At 36.8% G+C, this 11,544-nt stretch overlaps 1 protein-coding gene across 1 annotated transcript in view; it reads left to right on the top strand.

Annotated features, from left to right (window-relative positions):
- The window catches only part of Stpg2 (sperm tail PG-rich repeat containing 2), a 499,721-nt gene that overhangs the window by 279,061 nt on the left and 209,116 nt on the right, over positions 1-11,544 (top strand). The gene's annotated exons all lie outside the window — the stretch shown is intronic.

Genomic DNA, 11,544 nt, shown 5'->3' with positions numbered 1-11,544 from the left:
TGTAGTTATCTATGTAGTCCGTATGTGTACATGTGTATGATACACACAGCAACACTGAACACAATTCAGCAAAGTGCTTCCTGAAAAACAGAAGTCTTTCAAACACAAAGAAGAAAAATTCCCTCCATGACGAAGCTGAAAGAACACAGGATGTTTTATTTTTCTTTGTGATTTAAAAGTCATGATCTTGAGATTCATTATAGAAGGGAAAAAAAAAAAAAACAGAAGGAAACAAAACTAAAATAACCCAAAACCACTTGGTTTTTTTACTAGTTGAAACTAGGCGGTTACATTTTTGCTACATTTAGTTAGCTTCATACACACAACATTTCTTTCTTCTACAGTTAAAGGTAACTGTATCTCTTTAGAAACCGTAGCAGAAACATATCCTCTTAGCAAGTTTTTTAAGTGTGGATGGATCTCAAGGGCACTAAGAAAATCACTGCCATGATCACCACAGGCTTCTCCAGAAACACTTTCAACTTTCAAACTTGGGGCATTTGTTTGCTTGTTTGTTTGTTTTGGGGATGATGTCACACTATAGTGTAGCACAGGCTAACCTCAAATTCTTCCTCCACTCCTCCTTCTCAGCCTCCCCAGTGCTGAGATTGTAGGCTTTTAACACCACACCACACACTGGGTAAAATTTGAGATTTTTGTCACTTCTTTTGTTAACAGGTCTGGCTCTCAACTCTGTATGTTAGAGGGGGACACACATGGATCAGTAGGGTTTGCTGTGAAGATAAATGTGTGGAGCTCTTGACAGCTCTCCGGACACAATCCCGTAGCCTCTTTTCTCTGCGCACTCTGCTTCGCTCGGCCATTTGTGAGGCATGGTGACTGTGACATGGGGGCCGGGGGACGCTGCCTCAAGCATTGCCCAGGTGCCCAAGGGAAGAACTAATACATTGGGGTTTGGCAGGATGCGTTTCGGTGACAGTGCATTTTAGAGAATTTTTGTTTTCTGTGTTGTACTCTTTGAAGAGTTAATGTAATAAAAAGTCACCCAAGCTAGCTTTTAATCATGTATTCATCAATTCATAATTAATGGAAAATCATGGCTACAATTTTCTTAACATGTTAAAGGCTACAATCTATACCACTATTTTTCCTTTTTTATTGCTTTTAAAATTAGTATATGAGAGAGCTCATTGAAACATTTTTATACAGAGATGTCAAAATGATTTGTTAATGTTCCCCCCTCTCTCATCGTTCCCCCATACTGTTGGCCCTATCTGTGTGTTTATGTGTCTTGTATACCAACCCTTCTCTCTTCAGCCTTAGGACTCTTTTTTCCTTCCCAATGTCCACACACACACACACACACACACACACACACACACACTCACACACATGCATGCACATACACAGACACACAGAGTACATGAGAAAAAAACATGTAGTAGCTGTATTTCTGAGTTCTGGAATGTTTAACATGATTTTTAGTTCTATTGCTATACAAAAATCATGATTTTGTTGTTTTTTGAAACTGCATACAATTCATAGTTTTATGAATTTTTGTCCATTCATCTGTTGATGGATATCTAGGCTGGTCCATTTCCTCATAATATTGGCTGCTGAGGCAATAAATGTGCATGTGCAAGTATCCCCATATTTGAATTAAAATATAAAGCTTTTGTGACCTAATATCATGGTAATAATCAAAGCATTTAAAATATATGCTTAGCAGAGTGCTACCTACACTGACCCAAAACCCAAAAATGTGCTCATAGTATGACAAAGTTTACAGAGATTCCCTGCTTAGCTGCTACCAGCCTACAAGTGTTCAAACACAAGCATTTGGTAAATGCTTCAGTTTACGATTTTCCTTATTCTGTAGTCAATAAGGTCTCTTGTAACCCTCCCTCACCACACACACACACACACACACACACACACAATGGCACATGTCTATTAAAGCAACTTGTGTTGATGTTATTGGGCCATGGTCACTCATGTTTTGCTCAAGAATAAACTACGCTCCATTCCCATTACAAGCTATGTTTTCTTGTAGACAAGCCCCTGTTTCTCTGATGGCAGCCTTTCTCGCTGGGAAGGGGGGCAGTTTGAATTTGTGTTTCTCTTGTGGCTAAAGACGAACACTTTTTCAAATAGTAGTGGCCATTTGTATTTCTTAATTTAGGAGTTGTCTATTTTAATTCATTGGCCTATTTATTGATTGGGTGGTTTGCTTCTCTCTTTTTTTGTTCTTTTTGTTTGTTTGTTTTTCAAGATTTTTCGAGACAGGGTTTCTCTGTGTAGTCCTGGCTGTCCTGGAACTCACTTTGTAGACCAGGCTGGCCTTGAACTCACAAATCCGCCTGCCTCTACCTCCCAAGTGCTGGGATTAAAAGCATGTACCACCGCTGCCTGGCAGTATTTGCTTCTCTTGAGATGAGCATTTGAGTTCTTTATAAATTCTAGGTTCTAATCTTCAATCAAAAGTACAGAAGGCAAAGGTTTCCTAGTGTTCCACAGGCTTCTTCACTCGGTTGGTTTCCCTGCTGGTAGAAACTACTTAATTTCTATTTGTCCGTGTGGACTATTATTTCCTGGGCTATTGTAGTCCTCTACAGAAAGCCTTTCCTAATACTGGTATCTTGAAGTATTTCAGGTCTTATGTTAAAGTCGTGGATTCATTCTAATGAAATCTTGTATAGGGTGAGGGAATATATAATCTAGTTTATTCTTCATTGTGTGGATATCTGTGTTTACCCATATCATTTCTTGAAGACACTGTCTCTTCTACAATGTATGGTTTATCACATCTGTAGCCTTGTAGGTTTTCCTTTTTTAATGAGTTCTCTGTTCTATTCGGATTTGCCACAAAGATACTTATTTATACTGTATCTTCTTGACAAAGTTAAATAGAACCACAGGAGAAAGAGAAACCTTTGAAGAAAAGATAAGCTTGCTTTAATCTAAAGCTTATAGTCCCTTACAGCAATTTATTTTTACTTTTATTTTATGTGTATAATTGTTTTGTATGCATGCATGCATGTAAACTGCATGAGTGCCTGTTTCCTGAGGTCAGGAGGATTCCCCTGTAACTGGAGTCCCAGATGGCTGTGATCGTCCATGTGGTTACTGAAAGCTGAGCCTGGACCCTGTGCAGGAGCAACAGGTGCTCTCAGCTTCATGTCATAAAGCTAGCACTTTAATTAGTGAGTGAAATGATTTATGATTTCTGTTGGAGTTCTTTTAAAAAGAATATGTAAAAATAAAAGTTCAGAAAAAGCTAAGTAAAGAGTATATGAATAATTAGAGTATTCACTGCATTGCATAAGACAAATATTTGTATATTAATAAAATGCTGCTTTCACATAAAATCAAAACAAACTGATCACAATAGAGGAAAACTCATACACATATGAAGACACTTAAATGTATAGATGTTACACAACCCAAGGGTTAAAGACTAATATTTTAGTAGGACATAGTGTTTACTATGACACTCTTACTGAAGAAAATAAGATTAGGTCCTTACAAAGTACCATGTTGAAAGATAAAAGATAAAAAGTAGAAAACCCTAGGAGAAAATATCGGGGAATAATGTTGCAATAAAAAGGGTCAAAAGTAAAATAGCTTACATTAAGATGAAGGATTTCAGTTCCATTTTGGACATCTTATGCAGAATTAAGAGGATGCCAGAAGAAAGATATAGCACTTACTTTAATAGAGGGACACTTTTCTCCAAAAAAGGAAATTATAAATTAAAGAACAAAGAAATCCAAACAGGAAAGGGACAGGACATATCAGATTACATTATAGGCCTCTTATTATCATCTTATTCTTCTCCTGAAACTCAAGTTGTCCTGTAGGACTCTTGTTTCTTCTTATACTCATATCATTGCACATTGCTACTGTTGCAGAATAAAAAGAATGTTGATGTTTTAAACCCATGGTAGTAGTAACAGTCACAACAGAGAAAACTCCAAAGTCTGGCAATTGTATGATACACACACCGGTTTTGATTTCATTGGTGAAGTTCTCTAAAGAGATGTCCTGGAGTGCCGTTTGTCATTTCTAAGCAAAGGATAAATGCATTATATAAAGCAAATTGGCATGGGAAATACTGTAGTATCAGGTTTCATCTATGTGCAGAATTTCACCATTTCCCCTCGAGGCTTAAACAAATATTACATGAGTGAAGGCTCTTGTAAAATGTTGTTTTGAAATAGATTTCATTAATGGCTTCTAGTGATAATTTATTTCTCTCTTTATGCACAAGTCTCTTCTCACAGTAATAATGGATAAGTTATTTGCATATAAATAGATTTCAGCTGAAGCAGAAACCAAATTGTTTCTCCCCACCCCTTGGACGTCGTTAAAAAGCAAAAAAAATAAAGAAGGGAAGGAGATTTTATAATAATTAGCAGGCAAGATTTATAACAATATTCTTCATTAAAACTTTTTGCAGGCAACCTTCTTTGTTGTTTCTACTGGTACACTTCACGTTTTGACCTCTGTTAAGACCACAAGGAAATAATCTGCTGTTTCTGTACTGGTGTTTGTGTAACACTGGTGATGGAACTCTTAGGGAAAGATTTACTGCAACTCTCTTTATTGTTTCCTAGTTTCTTTGTTTCTGAAAGAAAAATAAAATTCTGCTTTAGAGACATATATGTTAATTCTGTGTCTTTATTCTTAATTAAATAAATCCTTTATTTCTGAAGAGTAATGAAGCAAGTTTATGATAGAGAGAACCAGTTTGGCCTTCATTTAACAGGGTATAAATGTGTGTCTGTCCGCTGGTGTATACTTAACAATATCAAAATATTGAGACCCCCCTTTTTTATAGAGTCTGTTTCTTTCCTAAGCATCTCATACAGTAAGACTTTTTATGTATACTTTCCTTTCAAGCAAAAATTGTCACCATGAGGAAGAACAAGAAACCAGGATTTTAAAATTTATTTACTTGATCTATGTGCTTGTCTTCAGTATCTGAGCTATGGGACATCTCTGTATGATTTTATTGTAAGTGACCAGCAGGCAACATGTATGACACAGTATATATGAGTCAGTTGTTGGCAAAATTAAGACACCAGCTGCTTTCTGGTGGATATGATGTCTATTAATGTGTCTTTCTGACCAGTAGAGGTCACTCAGTGTAAAGTGAATAATGACTTCTATTTTCAAACGAGACAGCTAATGTGACCATTCTATTTGAGCAAACCTATTTCATCGGGTATCTGTTACTTGTACAAATGCCATTTCCTTTCCATCTTTCCTAGCTGAGTAAGGCTGTTTCTTAAGGTTCAAAGACATTTATAACATGAAGTAAACATATGATAATGGTCAAAATACTGTATTTAAATCTTTGTGCTTTCAAGTATTATGCAGATTTTTAGATGTTAAAAAGGAATGATATACAAATTGTCCCCCAGAAAACATGTCACAATCATATTCTACCACAGAGAGGCAGCCTTCCCCATCAAATGAAGCACAGTTGAATGGGATTAGAAAGTAGTCTTGTGTAGTAGCCCAGATATCTGGCACTGTGGTAGTTTAAAAGGGATTTTAGAACTGTGACATTTTTATTTTCTTTGGTGTGTTTATACTTTGAACTTTTAAAATATAGGAATAAAATAGAAAGTACACCCAGCGGCAAAATCCATTAATTTATCAGCTTTACTCCAGCTTATTAGAAACATTCACCTGTTAGGAGCATACCACATTCAGGGGAGCAGGCCATTTTCATTTAGTTCATTTGATATTCCTCTGGCAAGTCTGGAGTTTGAGGAGGTGCTAGCAACCCCGAGGGCAATGTGAAGGCACAGCAATTGGCAGGTCACAGTGTGGGCTTTAAACTCGGCTTCCTGTAGCCTCTTAGTGATGTCTTCCTTCTTTCTACTCAGTGATGGTCTAAGGTTAATCAGCTTAGACCTGTGCTCATGCTCACCGTAGCATCTGAGGGATGCTTAACTTCTCAGGACCATTTTACCCCTGCTTCACAAAGGAGCACACTAAAACTTAGCAAGTTTAGAGGATTTACCAAGGTCACATGGCAAGTAAGAAGGACTGAACTTGACTTCAGATCTAAGACTCATCCTGGAAAACACCAGGGCAAAATAATGGAGGGAAAAATACAGTCATTCTAGAAAGGATTAAAGTTCAAAGGATTATGAAATATATTTACAAAATTGGTCCAAGATTGAGGTAGGAGGACGTATCTGGCAAACATTAGTACTGTCAAAAGCATAGCTCAATGCAAGTGCCATTCCTACTTCTACAATACCAGTCTTTATCACTTCCTTCTGTTTTTAAACCAATTGTTCTTAACGTGCTTACAAAGTCACATGTAGAATACAATCTGAATATGATTTTAACATTTGAAATAGAAATATGATTTAAGCAGTTTCTGCTCTAGACAGTTACTAAGAAAAAAGTAAAACATCTTAAAGTCTTATGAATAGATCAACGGGACTCTGGTATGTCCTGAGATTATTGAGGCTCTACCACTCTACTGTGGGCGGGTGCAACTGAGTTAGCTTTCAAGAAGCAATGATATCCTCATCTGGGCTTTCAGAAGATAGATTATAGGCATCACCATTTCTTTTGATTATTTGAGGCATAATGTTTTTGATACTTAAATATATTTTAGACAGAAAAAAAATTTAAGTCGTAGGCCAGAGGTCTAAAACAAAGGGTTTCCGTGAAATTCAATTGTCTTGGTCCATTTTGCATAAAACACAGCTTATTCTAGTAGGGTGGCTGGTCAAAAGAACCTGCATTTTAAGATAGATTTGGTCACAGGTTTGTGATAGCTCACACCTACAATCCAGGCATTCCTGAAGCTAAAGCAGCAGGATCTCTAGGTTGAGGCCAACTGGGTTAGAGTAAGATGTCTAGAAACACCACAAAACAAGCACAGAACCTCATCTAGATAATTCTGATGCTTGTGGTCCATGAACTACATTTTAAGAGAACTAGGATAAAATGCATAAATATAAATATCTTTGTTTTTAATACCTGACATTTCAAGCTATGAAATAAGTTCAAGTATAAATGAGTATTCTGTAAAAAACAAAAATAGGTCCTCACAATAAGAAACCCTTTAATTATTTGAAAGGAAATGTGATATTAAAAAGTCCTAATACTATTAGTGTTGGTTGGCCCAAACCTGTAGTATTTGAGAAGAAACTTTGGAAGAACATTTGTGGAATTCTCGTGGTAGTGGTATGTTACAGTGGGCTGTGGTTCTTTATTCCAATTCAGCCTGCTCAGGAGATCACAGAAGGGCAGAGCACTGTTCCTTAATGAAAAGCCTTATTCATACTTAAAGTTGTACATAGGTTTTGGACAAAAAGGAGCACAAAGCTTACTGAGACACTTGAAATTCATAAGTTAGCCATTTGCTTGATTACACCACTGTGTATAAGCCAGGCCAGACTCAAACTCATTGATTCTTTGATTGTAGGATGTGCCAACATATTCATTAAAAAAGATAGATGACATCAAAGCACAAAGGTTATTGTATCATTTTTGCTTTGTATGCAGAGTTTGTTAATTTATACAACAACTAAAGGTTTTAGATTTGCTAAATTGCCTTTCAGTAATTTTCCCTTTCTCTCTCAGTGGTGTGTCTAGCTTTATCTAGAGTTGAGAAAAATGGTGGTTACAATAGAAAAATCTTTCATTTTCTTTTGTGTTTGTTTTAGATCATAGCTCATGTATGGTATTTTAATTGGTTTAATTAGATTACTCTAATATTTCCATTATTCTAAGATTAAAGCAGGTATTTCCCTTTAAAGAGAGAATTTGCCTGATCTCTGACATCATATGTCTCACAAGGATGGAAAGTATTATTTGGCTAGTATGTATAACCATTCTCAGAGACAAAAACATTTTTGAAAATTAAGCTTTTCTAATTGAGTCCAGGTTGAGCAAGTGTTGACATGATAGTGATCGCAGAATGTTGTGATCATGTTGAGACTTATTTTATTTTTTTCATTAGATAATCTTCTTGTCTGCAAATTTAATTTTGCCAGTGAATGCAAAAAATGAGCAGTTGGATATAAACCCCAAATTTACTTAGGGAGGGAAAATTGCTACTTGTATTTCAGATCAGTTTTGTCTTCTATTTACCTTGAGGACAATTTTAATGCTTGAAATTTGTGAAATTTGATCATATTGTTCAGTTATTGATCAAAATCAATTATGAGTTGCATATTTATGGACTGCCACACAGTGGGTTTTTTTAATATATATTTTTATTTTCTATATTCTTTGTTTACAATCCAAAAGCTTTCCTCTTTCCCAGTTCCCCCCTCCCTATATATCCCATAAGTCCTCTTCTCTCCATCCATTCTCCTATCTTTCCCCCTCCCTTTTCTCTGTCCTGGTACTCCCCTACAATGTTAGATCAAGGCTTTCCAGGATTAGGGCCCTCTTCTTCCTTCTTCATGGGAATCATTTGATATGCTAATTATATCTTCAGTATTCAGAGCTTCAGGGCTAATTAATATCCACTTATCAATGATTGCATTCAATGTGCAATTTGTGATTGCGCTACCTCGCTTAGGATGATATTTTCCAGTTCCATCCATTTGCCTTACAAATTCATGAATTCATTCTTTTTAATTGCTGAATAGTACTCCATTGTGTATATATACCACATTTTCTGTATCCATTCCTCCATTGAGGGATATCTGGGTTCTTTCCAGCTTCTGGCTATTATAAACAATGCTGCTATGAACATAGTTGAGCATGTGTCCTTATTGCATACTGGGGAATCCTCTGGGTATATGCCCAGGAGAGGTATAGCAGGGTCCTCCGGAAGTGTCATGTCCAGTTTTCTTAGGAACTGCCAGACTGATTTCCATAGTGGTTGTACCATCTTACAATCCCACCAGCAGTGAAGGAGTATTCCTCTTTTTCCACATCCTTGCCAACACCTGCTGTCTCCTGAGTTTTTAACCTTAGCCATTCTGACTGGTGTGAGGTGAAATCTCAGGGTTGTTTTGATGTGCATTTCCCTAATGGCTAATGACGTTGAGCATTTCTTAAGGTGCTTCTCAGCCATCCGAATTTCTTCAGGTGAAAATTCTTTGTTAAGATCTGTACCCCATTTTTTAATAGGGTTATTTGGTTCCCTGGGATCTAACTTCTTAAGTTCTTTGTATATATTGGATATTAGCCCTCTATCAGATGTAGGATTGGTGAGGATCTTTTCCCAATTTGTTGGTTGCTGTTTCGTCCTTTTGACAGTGTCCTTTGCCTTACAGAAACTTTGTAATTTTATGAGATCCCACTTGTCAATTCTTGATCTTAGAGCATAAGCTATTGGTGTTCTGTTCAGGAACTTTTCCCCTGTGCCTATGTCCTCAAGGGTTTTCCCCAGTTTCTTTTCTATTAGTTTCAGTGTGACTAGTTTTATGTGGACATCCTTGGTCCACTTGGAGTTGAGCTTAGTACAAGGAGATAAGAATGGATCAATTCGCATTCTCCTGAATGCTGCCTTCCAGTTGAACCAGCACCATTTGTTGAAAAGGCTATCTTTTTTCCACTGGATGTTTTCAGCTCTTTTGTCGAGATCAAGTTACCATAGGTGTGTGGATTCATTTCTGGGTCTTCAATTCTATTCCGTTGGTCCACTTGCCTGTCACTGTGCCAATACCATGCAATTTTTAACACTATTGCATGGGATACTAATTCCCACAGAAGTTCTTTTACTGTGGAGAATAGTTTTAGCTATCCTGGGTTTTTTTGTTATTCCAGATAAATTTGAGAATTGCTTTTTCTAACTCTGTGAAGAACTGACTTGGGATTTTGATGGGGATTGCATTGAATCTGTATATTGCTTCTGGCAAGATGGCCATTTTAACTATATTAATCCTGCCAATCCACGAGCATGGAAGATTTTTCCATTTTCTGAGGTCTTCTTCAATTTTCTTCTTCAGTGACCTGAAGTTCTTGTCGTGTAGATCTTTCACTTGTTTGGTTAGAGTCACACCAAGATACTTCATATTGTTTGCGGCTATTGTGAAGGGTGTCATTTCTCTAACTTCTTTCTCAGCCTGCTTATCCTTTGAGTATAGGAAGGCAACTGATTTGCTTGAGTTGATTTTATAACCTGCCACTTTGCTGAAGTTGTTTATCAGCTGTAGGAGTTCTCTGGTGGAGTTTTTTGGGTCACTTAAGTATACTATCATGTCATCTGCAAATAGTGATAATTTTACTTCTTTCTTTCCAATTTGTATCCCTTTGACCTCCTTATGTTGTCTAATTGCTCTAGCTAGAACTTCAAGTACTATATTGAAAAGATATGGAGAGAGGGGGCAGCCTTGTCTAGTCCCTGATTTTAGTGGGATTGCTTCAAGTTTCTCTCCATTTAGTTTGATGTTGGCTACTGGTTTGCTGTATATTTCTTTAACTATGTTTAGGTATGGGCCTTGAATTCCTGTTCTTTCCAAGACTTTTAGCATGAAAGGATGCTGAATTTTGTCAAATGCTTTTTCAGCATTCTAATGAAATGATCATATGGTTTTTTTTTCTTTGAGTTTGTTTATGTAGTGGATTGCAATGATGGATTTCCTTATATATTGCATCCCTGGGAATAAGCCCACTTGATTATGGTGGATGATCGTTTTGATGTGTTCTTGGATTCGGTTGGCAAGGATTTTATTGAGTATTTTTGCATTGATATTCATAAGGGAATTTGGCCTGAAGTTCTCTTTCTTTGTTGAATCTTTGTGTGGTTTTTGGTATCAGTGTAATTGTGGCTTCGTAGAATGAGTTGGGTAGTGTTCCTTCTGTTTCTATTTTGTGGAACAGTTTGAAGAGTATTGGTGTTAGGTCTTCTTTGAAGGTCTGATAGAATTCTGCACTGAAGTCATCTGGTCCCGTGCTTTTTTTGGTTGGGAGACTTTCTATGATCCCTTTTATTTCTTTAGGGGTTATGGGCCTATTTAGATGATATATTTGATCCTGATTTAATTTTGGTGTTTGGTATCTGTCTAGGAAATTGTCTATTTCCTCCACATTCTCCAGGTGTGTTCAGTATAGGCTTTGGTAGCAAGATTTGATGATTTTTTTTAATTTCCTCAGTTTCTGTTGTTATATCTCCCTTTTTATTTCTAATATTGTTAATCTGGATACTGTCTCTTTGCCCTTTGGTTAGTCTGGCTAAGCATTTATCTATCTTGTTGATTTTCTCAAAGAACCAGCTCCTGGTTTTGTTGATTCTCTGTATGGTCCCCTTAGTTTCTACTTGATTGATTTCAGCCCTGATTTTGATGATTTCCTGCCTTCTACTCCTCCTGGGTGAATTCGCTTCTTTTTTCTCCAGGGCTTTCAGGTGTGTCATTAAGCTGCTAGTGTATGCTCTCTCCATTTTCTTTTTGGAGGCACTCAGGGCTATGAGTTTTCCTCCTTGCACTGCTTTCATTGTGTCCCATAGATTTGGGTATGTTGTGTCTTCATTTTCATTAAATTCTAAAAAGTCTTGATTTCTTTCTTTATTTCTTCCTTGACCAAGGTATCATTGAGTATTGTTCAGTTTCCATGTATATGTGGGCTTTCTTTTGTTTTTGTTGCTATTGA

The sequence above is a fragment of the Apodemus sylvaticus genome, chromosome 4, assembly GCF_947179515.1.
Source record: "Apodemus sylvaticus chromosome 4, mApoSyl1.1, whole genome shotgun sequence".
NCBI classification, from domain to species: domain Eukaryota; kingdom Metazoa; phylum Chordata; class Mammalia; order Rodentia; family Muridae; genus Apodemus; species Apodemus sylvaticus.
The sequence above is the reverse complement of the archived record's forward strand: the minus strand, read 5'-3'. Positions and strand labels throughout refer to the sequence as shown.